Genomic DNA, 17,633 nt, shown 5'->3' on the forward strand with positions numbered 1-17,633 from the left:
GAGACCCAGCTGCTCCTCTTAAAAGTCCAGGACCTCGAACTGAACTTACAAGCTCCCACTTGCTCTGACCTCCAGTACCGGGCGAGACTCTGGGGGACCCAGACACATACAGGGAGAACCTGGACTGTTTGGCACCAGGGCAGGAACTCTGCGGCGGCTTTCTTACAGATGGAGGTGCTTGCAGAGGTCATTGTTCCTCTGCTGGGACCTCCCTGACTGGCAGCCATTTCTGTTTGCTCTGCCCTGGTGATTTCCTGAGACCCCGCCCCACCCACTTTACAACCCCATCCTAGGTGTGCCCAGGGGCTTTTGCATATGAATGGTCTACTATCCTGTCTCAGCCTAAAACCTGTCAAACAAGCTGCAGCTGGGTCAGGGAGCCCCAAAGCCAGGGGTCCTCAAACTTTTTAAACAGGGGGCCAGTTCACTGTCCCTCAGACTGTTGGAGGGCCGGACTATAGTTTAAAAAAAAAACTATGAACAAATTCCTATGCGCACTGTGGGCCTGGGACGAGTCAGCTGCTAAGCAGGACAGGCAGCGGCACCCGGCGGGCCAGATAAATGTCCTCTGTGGGCCGCATGTGGCCCGAGGGCCGTAATTTGAGGACACCTGCCCAAAGCTATCAATAAAAGGCCCAAGACCACACCAGCACCAGCCTGCCTTGCTTCACAGCTGGGCCTCATCTGGGCACTTTCAAATCCCATACAAAGAGGAGGAATCTGCAGATCTCTCTGTAGCTCCTGCTGGGTGGCCCCAGGCAGTGGATGACTTTGCACCTCCCTGGAGACCCAAAAGCCAGTGTTCTCAGTGGTTAGTGTGAGACCATACCAGATTACAACTCTTCACATCCATAAGTGACACATGCAAGGGGCAGACTCAGTGAGCACCAAAGCCCTACTGAAGCAAATGCTGCCCCATAAGGGTGTCTCCTGCACAGCAGCTATCCCACTGTAGTCCCAGCTGGTTCTCACAGCCAGTTGGCCTGGAAGTCAATTCCTCACAGTGATACCAACAGCAATCAAGGTTCAACTACAACAAAACAGTGCACACAGCCCACAAAGGGGTGCACCAAGAGTGTCCACCTCAGGTGATTGGGGAGGCTGAGACACTGGGCCCTATAGGACACTTACTACACAAGGCCACTCTATCAACTCAAACAGATTTAGCAGCTACCCAATACATAGAAACAAACACAGGGAAGCAGCTAAAATGTGGAGACAAAGAAACATGTCACAAATGAAAGAAATGGAAGAAAGCAAACTATTGGATATAGAGTTCAAAACCACAGTTATAAGGTTACTGAAGAATCTTCTAGAAACCTCTGAGGAACTTAGTGAGACCTTCAAGGATCTTAGTGAGAATGCCAAAAAAATGGAAAGTGACCAGTCAGAAATTAAGCATACACTGACTGAAATAAAGAATAATATACAGGGATTGAACAGTAGACTAGAGGATCCCAAGAATCAAATCAATGATTTGAAATATGAGGAAGCAAATAACACCCAACCGGAAGAGCAAAAAAAAAAAAGAATCCAAAAATGTGAGTATAGTGTAAGGAGCCTCTGGGACAACTTCAAGCACACCAACATCCGAATTATGGGGGTGCCAAGAGAGAGCAAGATATTGAAAACCTAGCTGAAGAAATAATGAAAGAAAACTTCCCCCACCTGGTGAAAGAAATAGACTTACAAGTTCAGGAAGCGCAGAGAACCCCAAACAAAAGGAATCCAAAGAGGACCACACCAAGACACATCATAATTAAAATGCCAAGAGCAAAAGACAAAGAGAGAATATTAAAAGCAGCAAGAGAGCCGAAACCGGTTTGGCTCAGTGGATAGAGCGTCGGCCTGCGGACTGAAGGGTCCCGGGTTTGATTCCGGTCAAGGGCATGTACCTTGGTTGCGGGCACATCCCCAGTGGGAGGTGTGCAGGAGGCAGCTGATCGATGTTTCTCTCTCATCAATGTTTCTAGCTCTCTATCCCTCTCCTTTCCTCTCTGTAAAATATCAATAAAATATATTAAAAAAAAAAAAAAGCAGCAAGAGAAAAACAGTTAGTTACCTACAAGGGAGTGCCCATATGACTGTCAGCTGTTTTTTCAACAGAAACTATGCAGGCCAGACGGGAGTGGCAAGAAATATTCAAAGTGATGAATAGCAAGAACCTACAACCAAGATTACTCTACCCAGAAAAGCTATCATTTAGAATGGAAAGTCAGATAAAGAGCTTCACAGATAACAAAAAGCTAAAGGAGTTCATCACCACCAAACCAGTAGTATATGAAATGCTTAAGGGTATTCTTTAAGAAGAAGAAGAAAAAGGTAAAGATAAAAAATTATGAACAACAAAGTGACAACAAATACATATCTATCAACAAGTGAATCTAAAAATCAAATGAATAAAAAATCTGATGAACAGAATAAGCTGGTGAACAGAATAGAATCAGGGGCATGGAAATGGAACAGACGGACGATTCTCAGAGGGAAAGGGGTGTGTGTGTGGGGTATGGGAAGAGAATAGACAAAGATCTTATATGCATGTATGCATTACCTATGGACGTGGACCGTAGTGTGGCGAGGGCCTGGGGTGGGGTGGGAACTGGGTGGAGGGGAGCTATGAGGGGAAAAATGAGGGGCATCTGTAATAACCTCAACAATAAAGATTAAAAAAAAATCCTAAACAGCAAAAAAAAAAATAGCTAGGCCCCTATCTCATACCTTATATCAAATTACTATATTTTAGATGAAGTAAAATTTAAGTGTTAAAAATGAAACAATCCCTGGCCAGGTAGCTCTGCTGCTTAGGGCATCATCCAGATATGCCAAGGTTGAAGTTTTGATCCCCAGTCAGAGCACACACAAGAATCAATCAGTGAATATATAAACAAGTGGAACAACATATCAATGTTTCTCTTTCCCTCCCTCCCTCCTTCCCTCACACTCCCTTCCCCTCTCTCTCTGAAATCAACCAATAAAAAAATGTTTTTTTAAAAAAAAGGAATCAAAAATTTAGAAAACAGAGCTTAAACAATTGTTATGACTGGCCAATGAAGAGATGAAAAGATACTCCAATAGGAATCAAAGATACTTACTATGAATCAAAGAAATTCAAGTTAAAGTAAGATTTTATTTTCATCTACCAAATTAGCAAAGATGAGAAAAACTGATAATAACCAGCATAGCTGACAGACTGGGAAAACAACCATTCTCATTGTTGACAGAGTGTAAACAAATGTGAGCTTTTGGAAAAGTAACTGGCCATCATGCCTGGATTGCGGTTTCAATCCCCAGTAGAGGGCGTGTAGGAGGCAACTGACCAATGATTCTCTCTCATTAATGTTTCTATCTCCCTCTCGGTCTCCCTTTCTCTCTGAAATCAATAAAAATATACTTTAAAAAAAGAAAGATGGTCATAATATGCTATGAAAAGAAAGGTTATATAAAAATTTATTAATTAAAAAAATAAAGAAAAAAATTTGTAAGAGAAAAACATACATAAAAATAATCAAGAATGAGAGCCATCAAAAATTTAGTTTTTCTCTAAGTATAGGATTAAACTTAACTTTTTCCTTCTATGTTTTGATACTGTCTGCTTTATTCCCCACCCTTTCTTTTGATAATGCGCACACATCCAGTATATGCAATTATTTCTACTTAGAAAAACAATGTACCACTTCCCACTTTTTTTTTTTACCGTTTACATTCAATATTACTTTATATTTGTTTCATGTGTACAGCACAGTGGTTAGACAATTATATACTTTACAAAGTGTTCCTTCCAATATTTCTAGAATGCATCTGGCATCATACATAGTTATCACAATATTATTGACTGTATTTCCTATGCTGTACTTTACATTCTCAAAATTATTCTGTAACTACCAATTTGTACTTCTTAAACCCTTTACCTCTTTCACCCAGACCCCTAACACCCCTTCCCACTGACAACCAGCAGTCCACTCTCTGTGTTTATGATTCTGTCCCAATTTTGTTTCATTTATTTTGTTCTGTAGATCTCACATATAAGTGAAATATGGTATTTGTCTGACTGACTTTTTTCACTTAGTATAATACCTTCTAGGTCCATCCATACTGTGACAGATGGTAAGATTTCATTCTTGTACTCAGAAAATTATAAGATACTGAAGAAAGAAATCGAAGAAGATACAAATAAATGAAAGCACATACCATGTTCATGGATAGGAAGAATTGATATCATTAAAATGTCCGAACTATGCAAAGTAATCTATAGATTCAATGCAATTCCTATCAAAATACCAATGGCATATTTCACTGAACTATAATAAATAATCCAAAAATGTATATGGAACTACAAGTGACCCCAAATAGCCTCAGCAATCTTAACAAAATTGGAAGTATCATCCTATTTGATATCAAACTATATTACAAGGCTATAATAATCAAAACAGCATGGTACTGACATAAAAACAGACATATAATGAGTCCAGAAATAAACCTACACATATATGGTCAATTAATATTTGACAAAGGAGGCAAGAACATACAATGGGGTAAAGACAGCCTATTCAAAAAATGGTGTTGGGAAAATTAGATACATCCACCTCTCTCTCTTTTTTTTTTTATCTCACCCGAGGACATGTTTATTGATTTTTGAGGGGGGGGGGGAGAAAGAAAGATAGATAGAGATAGAGAAAGAGAAAGAGAGAGAGAGAGAGAGAGAGAGAGAGAGAGAAACACTGATCAGTACGTACCCAACTGTGGACCGAACCAGAACCCTAGATATGTGCCCTGACTGGGAATCAAACTCACAACCTTTTTGGTGTATGGGACGACACTCCAACAAAATGAGCAACCCGGTCAGGGCTTTACTTCCCACTCTTTTTTTTGTGTGTGTGGTCAAACTGAATGTTTTTATTTATTTATTTATTTATTTATTTATTTATTTATTTATTTATTTTTATTATGATGATGAAAAACATGTAACATACAATTTTCCATCTCCTTTTTCCATTATAGTTCACATTCAATATTATTCTGTATTAGTTTCAGGTGCACAAGATAATGGTTAGACAATCATATACTTTACCTCCCACTCTTACACTGACCTAAAATATATCTGTTTCTTCAACTCACTGGTCTCACTTCTGTCCTCTAGAAAAAACAGAGTAAGTGTAATCTCTCTTCTATAAATCTTCAATTATAAAGATGTAAAAATAATCTGGTGTTTACTAAAATTAGATTATGTCCAACTTCTAAGTATGATTCCACTTGCAATTTCACCAAAAAATCACATGCAAGACCAAATGTGCTTTTCATGGCAGTGTAAGTAGAAACATTTTCAGGAAGGAATTTCAAGCCACTTTTATTTGTTTGTTTCAATTTCCCCTAATTTAACATTCCCTTCTTATGTAGCCTAAACCATTCAGGGATTTGTATGAAGAGTGATATAAAAATTACCAAGATTTATATATCCCTCTTCAAGGCAGAGATTAGATTTTACTCATCTCTGCTATCTTCAGTGCTTGACAAGCTGGACAAGTATTAATAAATGATTTTTTTAAAAATTTATTTATTTTTTAGAATTTAGACTTTTTAAAAAAAAATGTAATAAATCTTTATTGTTCAGATTATTACTCTTTTTCCCCCCATAGCTCCCCTCCACCCGGTTCCCACCCCACCCTCTGCCCTTATCCCCTCCACTGTCCTCTTCCATAGGTGTACCATTTTTGTCTAGTCTCTTCCCGCAACTCCCACACCCCTTTCCCCCTGAGAATTGTCAGTCCCCTCCCTTTCTATGCCCCTGATTCTATTATATTCACCAATTTATTCTGTTCATCAGATTTTTTTATTCACTTGATTTTTAGATTCACTTGTTGATAGATATGTATTTGTTGTTCATAATTTTTATCTTTACCTTTTTCTTCTTCTTCCTCTTCTTAAAGAATACCTTTCAGCATTTCATATAATACTGGTTTGGCGGTGATGAACTCCTTTAGCTTTTTCTTATCTGTGAAGCTCTTTATCTGCCCTTCAATTCTGAATGATAGCTTTGCTGGGTAATCTTGGTTGTAGGTTCTTGCTATTCATCACTTTGAATATTTCTTGCCACTCCCGTCTGGCCTGAATAGTTTCTGTTGAGAAATCAGCTGACAGTCGTATGCGTGCTCCCTTGTAGGTAATTGATTTTCTCTTGCTGCTTTTAATATTCTCTCTTTGTCTTTTGCTCTTGGCATTTAAATTATGATGTGTCTTGGTGTGGTCCTCTTTGGATTCCTTTTGTTTGGGGTTCTGTGCACTTCCTGGACTTGTAAGTCTATTTCTTTTACCAGGTGGGGTAAGTTTTCGGTCATTATTTCTTTAAAATAGGTTTTCAATATCTTGCTGTCTTCTTCTGGCACCCCCATAATTCGGATATTGGTGCGCTTGAAGTTGTCCCAGAGGCTCCTTACACTATGTTCATAATTTTGGATTCTTTTTTCTTTTTTGGTTGAGTGTTTTTTGCTTCTTTGTATTTCAAATCTTTGACTTGATTCTTGCTATCCTCTAGTCTGCTGTTAGATCTCTGCATAATACTTTTTATTTCAGTCAGTGCATGCTTAATTTCTAGTTGGTCCTTTTTCATATCCTCGAGGGTCTCGCTAAATTTATTGGCCTTTTCTATAAAATTCTTGAAAAACCTTATAACCGTGGTTTTGAACTCTATATCCGGTCATTTGCTTTGCTCCATTTCTTTCATTTGTGATCTGTTCCTTTGTCACCACATTTTGGCTGCTTCCCTGAGTTGATAGAGTGGCTTTGTGTGCTAGGTGTCCTATATGGCCCAGTGGCTCAGCCTCCCCAATTACCTGAGGTGGACCCTCTTGGTGCACCCCTTTGTGGGCTGTGTGAACAGTTTTGTTGCAGTTAAGCCTTGATTGTTGTTGGTATCACTGGGAGGAATTGACCTCCAGGCCAATTGGCTGTGAGGATCAGCTGTGTCTACGTTGGGAGAACTTCTGTGCTGGAGACACCCTAATGAGACAAGACTTGCAAAAGCCTCTGTGCTCAGCTTGGATGAGGCGGAGTCTCGGGGCGGAGCAGACAGCATTGGTTTCCCGTCAGCCCCTGCCCTAATAGGCCCCTGTGTCTCAGTGTCCCTTGGTAATCGCTGTAAGCACCTCTGAGAGAAAGCCGCCTTCGAGTTCCGCCTGCTGCCAGACAGTCCAGTTTCTCCCCGAATGAGTCTGGGTCCCCAGAGTCTCGCCTGGAACCGGAGTTCAGTGAAGTCGGGAGCTTTTGTCTTTCTTCTGCTTGAGAAAGCCAGCCTCGTACTCAGTTGCCTGCCCTCTCCGTGCGCGTGCCTCGGTACCTCTGCCTTCCGCAGTTCCTTTGAGTCTCAGTGTGCTTTTCTCTTTCCTGACAGTCCAGTTTCACCCTGTATGAGTCTGGGTCCCCAGAGTCTCGCCCGGAACTGGAGTTCAGCGCAGTTGGGAGCTTTTGTCTCCCTCCCACTTGAGAAAGCCAGCTGCGCACTCAGTTGCCAGTCCTCTCTGCGTGCGCGTACCTCTGCCTCATGCAGCTCCTCTGAGTCTCAGTGTGCTTTTCTCTTTTCTTCTAGTTGTAGAATTTCCACTCAGCCAGCCTTCCTGTGGTTCTGGAATATGTCCGTTTTGTCTTTTATTTGTAGTTTTGAAATTGTTGTGCGAGGCAGCAGTTTAGGTGTTTACCTATGCCGCCATCTTGGTTTCTGATTTTTTTCTTGAACAAATACATTTTGAAAAACTCCTAAAACACGGAATTGTCATAAAAATATAAGATTTCTCAATTTTGTAAGTTATTCATAAATTTCAACAGTATTCCTTTATCATCAATATTTTACAAGTAGAGGAATTCAGCTCTCAAAGTAGAAAAACCACATAGTATGATGATGATGCCTGGTAACTATTGCTGTAGATACCATTTGGTTCTGTCTTGGGCCAAGTAGGCAAACTAGGTGAATTTTTAGGATTTCTTCTAGCACCAAGGCTATTCATTTATTGCTTTGTTACTAGGCATAGCTATCAATGGCTAAGGTGTCATTAACCATAAAAACTGTTTTATTCTCAGTCTACCATTACTATCCCAAGGGTTCCATTTATACTTGTGTCACAATTTTTTTTGCTCACTATAAACTTATTGTCAACACCAGCCTTTTCTTAAACTGAGTTTGTTTTGCTTAAAATTTTCTGAGAAATGATTTTATACAATTGCTAAATTGAAATAACTGGGGTTATAAAGACAGTGTATGTGGAGGCCATTTGAGTTAATGTGAGGTTTGTTTAAGATAATAAACTAATAAAAGAGAAAGATGCAAATTAACCGTATCTTCGCTACACCCACCAGCCAATCAGGAGCTGAGTGGCCAGGGGCAGGGTGTTCGGCACCGCCCCAGCAGTTCTGGGCCTCTGGGCAGCATGGGAAGGTGGAAAGGTGGCTCCGGCTGGATTGAAGGTGGTGCTGGCAGCCAGGAGAAGGAAGGACCATTCTTGCACGAATCTTCGTGCATCGGGCCTCTAGTATTTAATAAAACAGTGGGCAGAATTTTATTTTGGAATATACAGTAACAAAAACTGATAAATTGTGACTGACCTAAAGTTATAATCTGCCATATTTCATAAGTAATCACTGTATTCAGCATATTTCAGCTACATGCAAACACAATTTGAAAAAAATATGAAAAATCCATCTTTTTTTGTGTGTTAATCCTCACACAAAAAGGGATATTTTTCCATTGATTTTTAGAGAGAGTGGAAGGGTGGGGGAGAGACAGAGAGAGAGAAACATCATCAATTGGTTGCCTGCGTCCCTTACTGCCCCTACTACGGCTAGGGATCGAGACTGCAACTGAGATATGTGACTTTCACTGGAATCAAAGCCTGGACCTTTCAGACCATGGGCCGACGTTCTATTCACTGAGCCAAACCTGGTAGGGCATCTTTTAATTTTTTTGTCCTGTAGATTTCAAAGCTTGGTATGTTATATTTTTCACAGACATTTATTCAGGAGGTAAATTATTACAAACTTCTAATTAAAGAGTTTCAAAAATGTGCTTGGAACATAGTGGGGACTCAATAAATATTTAATAAGTGAATTAAATAAATGATGAATTTATGTTTGACTATCATGTGCTGATAGAAAAATAGGGTCTGATGGCACCCAATTATGACATATAGAATTTTGTCTTGCAATTTGTCTTTCAATGTTAATTAACACGAACACTTGTGAATTATCTCAGTTTGAATTATATTATACATTATTAAGTAGGACTAAACATTTTCAGCAACTATTTACTTTAGTTGCTAAAGTGCCAAGTTGCTGGAATAAACAGTAGTGAGAAACTTAGAGCCAGATAAGGATAGAAATCCCCACGCTATTGTTTTAAAGGAATATAACATATCACACTATTCTCAGAGAGAACTTATTTATTGGCCATCAGGAAAGCCAGGCCTAAGGTTTATAAATGTATAGATGTTCAAAAATAATAACTATAATCAGGATAATTTTAATATCAAGATGGTGTTCTAGTGCTTTCATAACAGATGAACGTGAGAAGGGATAGCCATTTATTTTATTTTATTTTTTAAAAATATATTTTATTGATATTTTACAGAGAGGAAGGGAGAGGGATAGAGAGCTAGAAACATCGATGAGAGAGAAACATCGATCAGCTGCCTCCTGCACACCTCCCACTGGGGATGTGCCCGCAACCAAGGTACATGCCCTTGACCGGAATTGAACCCGGGACCCTTCAGTCCGCAGGCCGATGCTCTATCCACTGAGCCAAACCGGTTTCGGCAGGGATAGCCATTTAATTGGGAGTCAGGGAAAGGAACTTTTAGAGATTTTCTCTAAGTAATAAAAATTCTTATAACCCTCATAAGTTTCAAGTATTCTCTCTGCTTTAAAATAGACCCATTTCTCCATTTCCCCCAAAAGGGAACAGATGAATAAATCTTAATATAGACTGAAATCTATATTAAACCATATCACCACCCACATGATCTCTAATAATTAGATGGACAGAAAGTCAGTATAGGCCAGTCACGCTGAAGAAGGTAGTCTTAGAGAATCTGGTTCAGAAAGTTAAGTAACTTTACTTATTTGGTTTAGTAATACTTGGACCCCAAATTCAATTTGTTGAATAATATGTTTTAAAAAGGGCACAATTTGGGGACTATCTGGGATTTGGGCAGTAAGTTTTATATGGTCTGGTATCAATCAGTTTCCAAAGGGATGGGTTATCTGGGATTTGAGGAATTCCCTTTTGTTTCCTAATACATTGTATTCATCAAAGAGGGTTAAGAGATTGTCAAGGAAAGGAGCCTTGACCTTAAAAAGTCAGAAATATAGGATCTACAGGTGTAGATGACAGTTAATCAAGGAAACCCTAGCAACATCTGGGAACTGATTTATGAAGTAAAGCCACTGCTTATCAGAAGTGCTAACATTATAATTTTATAATACAAAAGAATGGAATAGCATCTTAATCATGTAAAATGCTAACTTACCTCTACATTGATGTACACATCCCTGTTGAGAGGTATGCTATTTATTCCAATCTATGTTTCTTTAAAAAAATTGTTTTTATCGATTTCAGAGAGGAAGGGAGAGAGAGAGGGAGATAGAAACATCAATGATGGGAGAGAATCATCTATTGGCTTTCTCCTGCACACCCCCAGTGGGGATCAAGCCTGAAAATGGGGTATGTGCCCTGACAGGGAATCGAAACTTGACCTCCTAGTTCAGCCTTGGGCAAACTACGGCCCGCGGGCCGGATCCGGCTGTTCTATCCGGTTCTCTTGCTCTCCCCTGGTTCTCTTGCTCTCCCCTCCACTCCTTTACTTTGAATTTATATTAGTTCACACAAACACTCCATCCATGCTTTTGTTCCGGCCCTCCGGTCCAGTTTAAGAACCCATTGTGGCCCTCGAGTCAAAAAGTTTGCCCACCCCTGTGGGTCAATGCTCAACTACCGAGTCACATCAGCCAGGCCAATGTATGTTTTTACATTCATTTTTTTTTTCAGAGAGAGGAAGTGGGAGAGAGTGTGAGAGGGAGGAAGGAGGAGAGAGAGAAGGAGAGAGAGAGAGATGTAAGAGTCAGTTGCCACCCTGGCCGGTTTGGCTCAGTGGATAGAGTTCGGCCTGTGGACTGAAGGGTCCCGGGTTCGATTCCAGTTAAGGGCATGTACCTTGGTTGCAGGCTCCTCTCCGGCTCTGGCACCTTGGTCAGGGCTCCTGCAGGAGGCAACCAATCGGTGTGTTTCTCTCACATCGATGTTTCTGTCTTTCCCTCTTTCTTCCAGTCTCTCTAAAAAAAAAAAAAACAATGGAAAAATATCCTCGCTTGAGGATTTAAAAACGTGGCAAAAAAAAAAAAATAGATTCAGTTGCCTTCCTTATGACCCCCCCCCCCACCCCCCCGCCAACTGGGAATCGAATCTACCATCTTTTGGAGCATAGACGATGCTCTAACTAACCAAGCCACACTGGCTAGGGCCAATCTGTGTTTTTTAGAGTAGCCAGCACATTTGGGAAATAAAGTAATTTAGCAAACTCTTTAGAAGATCCCTTAATAACATTTAGTTAAAAAAATCATTTATTTATTTACTTATTTACTAGAGGCCCAGTGCATGAATTCGTGCATGGGTGGGGTCCCTCGGCCTGGCCAGCGATTGGAGCGATCAGGGCTGGCCAGCCAGGGGGAGGGACTGCAGGAGGTTGGCAGGCTGGGGGGAGGGACCACAAGAGGTTGGCTGGCTGGGAGTGCACTAACCACCAGGGGGCAGCTCCTGCATTGAGTGTCTGCCCCCTGGTGGTCAGTGTGTGTCATAACTACCAGCCGGTCACTCGGTTGTCCAGTTGTAAAGGTCACTTGGCTTTTCTATATATAGATATAGTATCTTCATTCCTATCTTATCTTTTGATGATCTAACGCCAGGGGTGGGCAAACTTTTTGATTCGAGGGCCACAATGGGTTCTTAAACTGGACCGGAGGGCCGGAACAAAAGCATGGATGGAGTGTTTGTGTGAACTAATATAAATTCTAAGTAAAGGAGCGGAGGGGAGAGCAAGAGAACCGGATAGAACAGCCGGATCCGGCCCGCGGGCCGTAGTTGCCCACGGCTGATACATTACTGTTAGAATAATTTTTCACAAAGAACTCTATATTATCCTACTCCAAAATTTTTTACATCTCTCCATCATCTGCCAAAGAAAGCACAGATTACAGCCTGGCATTCAATGATTTCCACAAAAATAGCCCTAACCTATCTTTCCCAATTTATTTCCTAGTACTGCTGCTACAAACTCACTCCTCCAGTAGGCCTAAAGTATTAGGCAACTGTGGATTGCTGCACCTAAGGTACTGGAGGAGCAGAAGACAATAGCCAGTTCCAACAGAAAGGTTGGGAAGTGAACACCACTCTAGTACCTCTCTGAAACACAGATTTGATATATCATGCTATTGCTTAAAAACAACAGAGTGAGCTTTTTATAAATAAATCTAGGCTCCATGGGCCAGGATGTGGCTAGAATTTAAGGTTTCCATGGACTTGGAATGGGGAATAAAATTGCATTTTTATTTCCAATAATCTCTAGGTGAAATTCGGTATTTTCATCAATAAATGTAGGCAATGATACAGAGTAGTAACAGCAATCCCTGTCTTTTGTCACTAATAAAAAATAGGATATTTTCATGTCATATTAAAGTTGTTGCAGGTATCTCAAAAAATAATTAACACTCATCATTATTTTGGAATTATACAATAAGACCTGTTGCCAGATGATTAAGGCACAAAGAAGCACATATATAACTACATCACACACTTGTTTTAATATTTTTAAAACTTTGAATAAAATTGGTTCCATTAATTTCCATGTATTTTATTTCACATTTAAAAACATTCTGAGATAGGGGCCACAGGCCTGGCTATCACAGAGGTCCATGGTATAAAAGAGGTTATTTTCTTTTTACCTTTGTTATTTTTACCTATTAGTTGTTTATAGTATATAAATTAAATGTTTTAGCATGGGATTGAAGCCTAAATTTTATTATCTTTCTCTCTGCTCTACCCATTCTGCATACTATACTCTAGTCACAACACACAACAGTGACTCTCTCTTATCTGGAGGCAGACAGACAGGTTTTTTGGATTAACCCAAGTTAATAGATAGTAGCCCTGCACTGGCTTGGGCTTTGCCTTTACAGTCCTTCTCTGCCAGCCAAGTGAATTCTTATGTTAAAGGTTTGTTTTCCCTAATACTATGATATCCTAGTAGGGCTATATCCTAAATATGTTTATATCTCATTCCTAACTTAAATGATTGATGAAATTAATAATTGGCAAGGCACTGTGTGTAGTAATCTCTTAGGAGAGTGAAGTTAGTCTTTGCATTTCATAAATTGGCTCAACTCTGATCTTTTGGGGGATAAAAATGAGGATACTCTTGAGCTATAAGACTGAAACCCCAGCAGATAAATAGACGAGAAAGGGAGAGGAAAAAGAGCTGTAAATGAGGGGACCTGATTAAAATTAAGGGATGGAAATGTGCTTATGGTAAAGGCAGGAATAGTTTTTTCTTCTTCCATTTCCCAGAGCAGTTATTCAAAACTTTCATCACTCTGCTCAAGCTTCTCATTCCATCCCAAACTCTCGCATCAAATGACCCCCATTCTAATGTCACAAAGCCAACTCCATACCTTTATGTCCTTCCCTACGGGTTCAACCCTCAGCATTAGTCATCTCAGGAGAAAACATTACCGGACCAGAGATTGTTTAATTGGTTTTGGGTGGAGCAACAACATTGATTTTATTTTTTTTTAAAGCTTCCCAGATGATTCTGATGTGCGTACAAGGTTGAGTTCTATTAGAGCTCTTGATTCTATAAATTGGACACCCTCACCCATGAACTCTCAACTTTCAACTTCTTGGTTCCATGGTACACTGAGAGTCTCCCATCTTTTTTTTTTTTTTTTTAAATATATTTTATTGATATTTTACAGAGAGGAAGGGAGAGGGATAGAGAGCTAGAAACATCGATCAGCTGCCTCCTGCACACCTCCCACTGGGGATGTGCCCGCAACCAAGGTACATGCCCCTGACCGGAATCAAACCCGGGACCCTTCAGTCCGCAGGCAGACGCTCTATCCACTGAGCCAAACCGGTTTCGGCAAGAGTCTCCCATCTTTAAAGAAAATATAATTGCGGCCCACATTCTCGGTCCTCATCCTTCTTAGCCTGTACAACGACGCTTCCTTAAAGTGTAGGCTACCCCAGTATGGTTTCCACTAGCTATATCCTATTCCTCGAACTTTTTACTCTTCCGGACCAAATACTGTCATATCCTTTTGTACCTGGCACTCTTTCTGCTTCTCTCTCCTATTTCTTTGACCAGCTATTGCTCACTAGCCTTCTAACACAAGTTAAGAGTGAGCCAAAGGTCGCCTTGAAAGGGTTTCCTCGTCCTACGCAATCGGGGGTGGGGGTGGGGGTTCCTCTATGCTCAAAGAGTATCCTGTGCTTTTATTCTGTTATAATTTACTACCATTGCGGACTCTCTCATCATCTCCGACGTTCAGAAAGCTGAGGCTATTTCATTCGTTTCTGACTTTCTTGGTCCAAGGTATGGAAACCACTGTAAAAAGTCGGAAGAATGAATGGGAAGGACTAAAAAAAAAAAAAAAAAAAGGTCGGGGGCGGGGAGAGGGGGCGTGTGTGTGGAAAGGGGCGGGGGCTCAGAGGGGCCCCGCTGAGAATCAAGAGCCAGAATTGGGGAGGGGGCATGGGTACGCTAGTTCTGCGTGGGCAGCAAAGCAGTCCCATGCCCGGACACAATCACCGACAAACCGAAGCGGGGAGGCGGCTTCTTACCTGCCTCGGGCCTCACCACCTCAACCAGCCTTCAGGCACTTCTGTCTCTGTATTGGCCGGAAAGCGAGAGCTACGGTCGCAAACCCAGAGCTTTCTACCCTAACCTTGCGACATTACTCTCCAGTAGAGGGAGAGTCTAAGGCAGCGTTCCCAGTTCTGCCATTCGCAGAGGAAAAAAAACCTTTGGGCGGGGCTGCCTGGAGTCAACGGAATGGGGTGCGCCTGCGCAAGCGCACACTGGACTCTCTGGTGGCGTCACGTGCGAGCGGGCCAACTCGGGTAGGCGGTAGGGGGCGTGGGAGGTAAGTGCGCGCGCGCCTGCTGGTCTGCAGTTGGGGAGTTGCGCGGGGCGGGGCCGCGTGCGCGGGGTCGGGGGCGCGCGGGCTGGAGCCGACAGAGGACCCGGCGGCGGTTGATGGTGGCTACGCAGAGTCCAGGCAGGACTTTGAGAGTCGGTGGCAGAGGCATCCGCGGCACCGGCAGAGGCGGCGGTTCGACGCGTGCTCTCTGGGCGGGGTGCGGCGGGGGATGTGCCTGCCCAGGCCGGGCGGAGTCTCTCTGACAGGGAGGGGGATGCGCGGCGGCCGCTCGCCCGGACCCTGAAGCAACTGGGCCCACCCTCCCGGAACCCTCGCTGGTCTCAGTCTCTGCTGTCTCCTCCGGCCTCACCCTGGGGCCGAGGGTGGGAGGCAGCTTCCGCCATAGAGGAGGGCTGCAGTGGCCACCGCAGCGAAGCCCGAGGTAAGACCCGCCTTAGCCACCCAGCTGCCCCGCCGCTGGCCCGGCCCATGTCTCAGTCTCGCTTTTGGACTCCTGCGGGGGCCCTCCGGCCCCGCCCCAGCGGAGACGCCCCACGAGCGGGTCTGCTCTGGAGCCTCTGCGACTCACGATCCCTGCCCCGGGTCCCCAATGGACCCCACCCTTCGTATCTCTGACACGATTCCGGCCCTCCAGCCGCCCTGGCGGTTCTGCCGCGAATCCCCCTACTCGCAGCACGCCCCATTAGAACTCTCCTCGGACTCTTAAGATTCTTAAAGGAGCCTCCAGACTCCGTGACATTCTCCCGTGAGCTTACCGGATCACATTTTCTCTGAGACCCAGTCACGGTCGCCCCCTTACCCATTGCAACCCCCAGCCCCAAGGCAGATTCATTGCTGCCCAACCCCTTTCCGAGCGGACCTCCCCCTCCCAGGTCGCTCACCGCCAAGCCAACCAGCTCTTTCCCTACCCAACTAAGCTTTCACATAGTCTATTTCATGATGCTCTTCCCTCCGGTAGATCTGATGTCAGCCACCCTTTAGACACCCCCTTCTCTTCCCACCCCTCTCCCTCAGACCTTCTGTCCCTACGCAGACCTTATCTGTTTTTCCTGGTGGTGATCCTTTTGGTTGAAATGGCTTAGCCATGAAATGCTGAAGGGATGTTAGCTTAGCCTATGCTCCCCACTTGGTCATAAGGGAACCAACCAACTGACACCCATCTTTGAAGGGTTTAGTCTGGTGCTGTGAAAGGGAGGGAGGGGGAAGAGTATGGAAGCTAAAGGCAGGGTGTGTGTGCTGTTATAAGGTCACACAGCCTGCTTCTCATCTTGTGTCTTTTGTAGAACATGTGAAATAGTCCACCAGATCTGATTTTAGGAACTTCCATTAAGGATTAAGTCACATTCCACTAATTGGATGTAACTGTGTCTCCATGTAGTATCATTTGCTTCATCTTGCAGATTTTACAGATCTTTTGTACTGGTTTTGAAGGATACTGGGAACTTTTTTTTTTTATTTGCTGTTTTTGAATTTGCAGGAAAAGTAATATTTACTGGTATAGCTTTCTTTAATCCTCAAAGAGTTAATGTCAATTTAATATATTTCTACTACCTAGTGTTGCTTGCTGTCTTGCTTTTCCAAGGATCAAGTACAGTTATCATGCAATGTTCACTGGTGTCATTACCAATAGCTTCTCAGCAATAGTAAAATCTATCTATATATATAAAAGGCTAATATGCTAAGTGTCCATTCAGGTAATGACATCATGTAGCAATGCCCAGCTTCCTCTCCCTAGTGACTAGCCTCCTTGGAGTTTCTTCAGCCCAGAAACACAACTTGCTTTATAGCCCGGTGCAAACATTTTACACTTTAATCAAATGTCTATGAAGTGTTTTCCCGTGCCTCATCTCATTTGATCCTCACAGAAGTCCTGGAGTAGGTAGATAGGAAACTTGATGGAATCCTATTTCCTTTTCATTAGCTGGAAAATGGAGATTTAGAAAGCTTAGAAACTTGACCAGACTGAAAAGAAGAAATGGTGGACCTTGAAAATGACTTCAGGTTTTCTCACTGTGCAGAATATAGTCAAACACTGATGCAGTAAAATATTTTACCCTTTGTTCTCCCAGCGTGATCTACAATAATAATCTGCTTCGTGTTGATATTTACTGCTGTGTTGTTGACAATTACCTGAAAGAGAAGTTGGGGTGCTTCACTGGGCTGGAAAAAGTTTAAATCAGAAAGCAGGTCTAATTAAGCAAGTTTATTCTATATATACTAGAGGCCCGGTGCACGAAATTTGTGCTTGGAGGGGGGGTTCCCTCAGCCCAGCCTGCACTCACTCCAATCCGGGCCCTGTGGGATTGGGCCTAAACCACCAGTCAGACACTCCTCTCACAATCTGGGACTGCTGGCTCCTAACCACTCACCTGCCTGCCTGCCTGATCGCCCCTAACCTCTCTGCCTGCCTGCCTGATCGCCCCTAACTGCCTCTGCCTACT

At 42.7% G+C, this 17,633-nt stretch overlaps 2 protein-coding genes across 14 annotated transcripts in view; one reads left to right on the forward strand and one right to left on the reverse strand.

The window, feature by feature from the left end:
• Positions 1 to 14,930, reverse strand: part of SENP8 (SUMO peptidase family member, NEDD8 specific) — a 33,264-nt gene extending 18,334 nt beyond the window's left edge. Inside the window, exon 1 of one of the 2 annotated variants that reach the window (XM_080656841.1) lies at positions 14,873 to 14,930. The gene's annotated coding sequence lies outside the window, so the exon portion shown is untranslated. Of the gene's footprint in view, positions 1 to 5,896; positions 6,282 to 14,872 lie in introns of those variants that run through there. The other variant, XM_080656842.1, reaches the window with a different exon arrangement.
• A 242-nt stretch (positions 14,931 to 15,172) lies between these two features.
• MYO9A (myosin IXA) overlaps positions 15,173 to 17,633 on the forward strand; it is a 388,202-nt gene continuing 385,741 nt past the window's right edge. For 9 of the 12 annotated variants that reach the window (XM_080656867.1, XM_080656874.1, XM_080656871.1 and 6 more), the window contains exon 1: positions 15,173 to 15,613. The gene's annotated coding sequence lies outside the window, so the exon portion shown is untranslated. The remainder of the gene's footprint in view (positions 15,614 to 17,633) is intronic. The other 3 variants (XM_080656877.1, XM_080656878.1, XM_080656875.1) reach the window with 1 other exon arrangement.

Source organism: Plecotus auritus (genome assembly GCF_963455305.1).
Source record: "Plecotus auritus genome assembly, chromosome: 1".
Lineage (NCBI taxonomy): Eukaryota > Metazoa > Chordata > Mammalia > Chiroptera > Vespertilionidae > Plecotus > Plecotus auritus.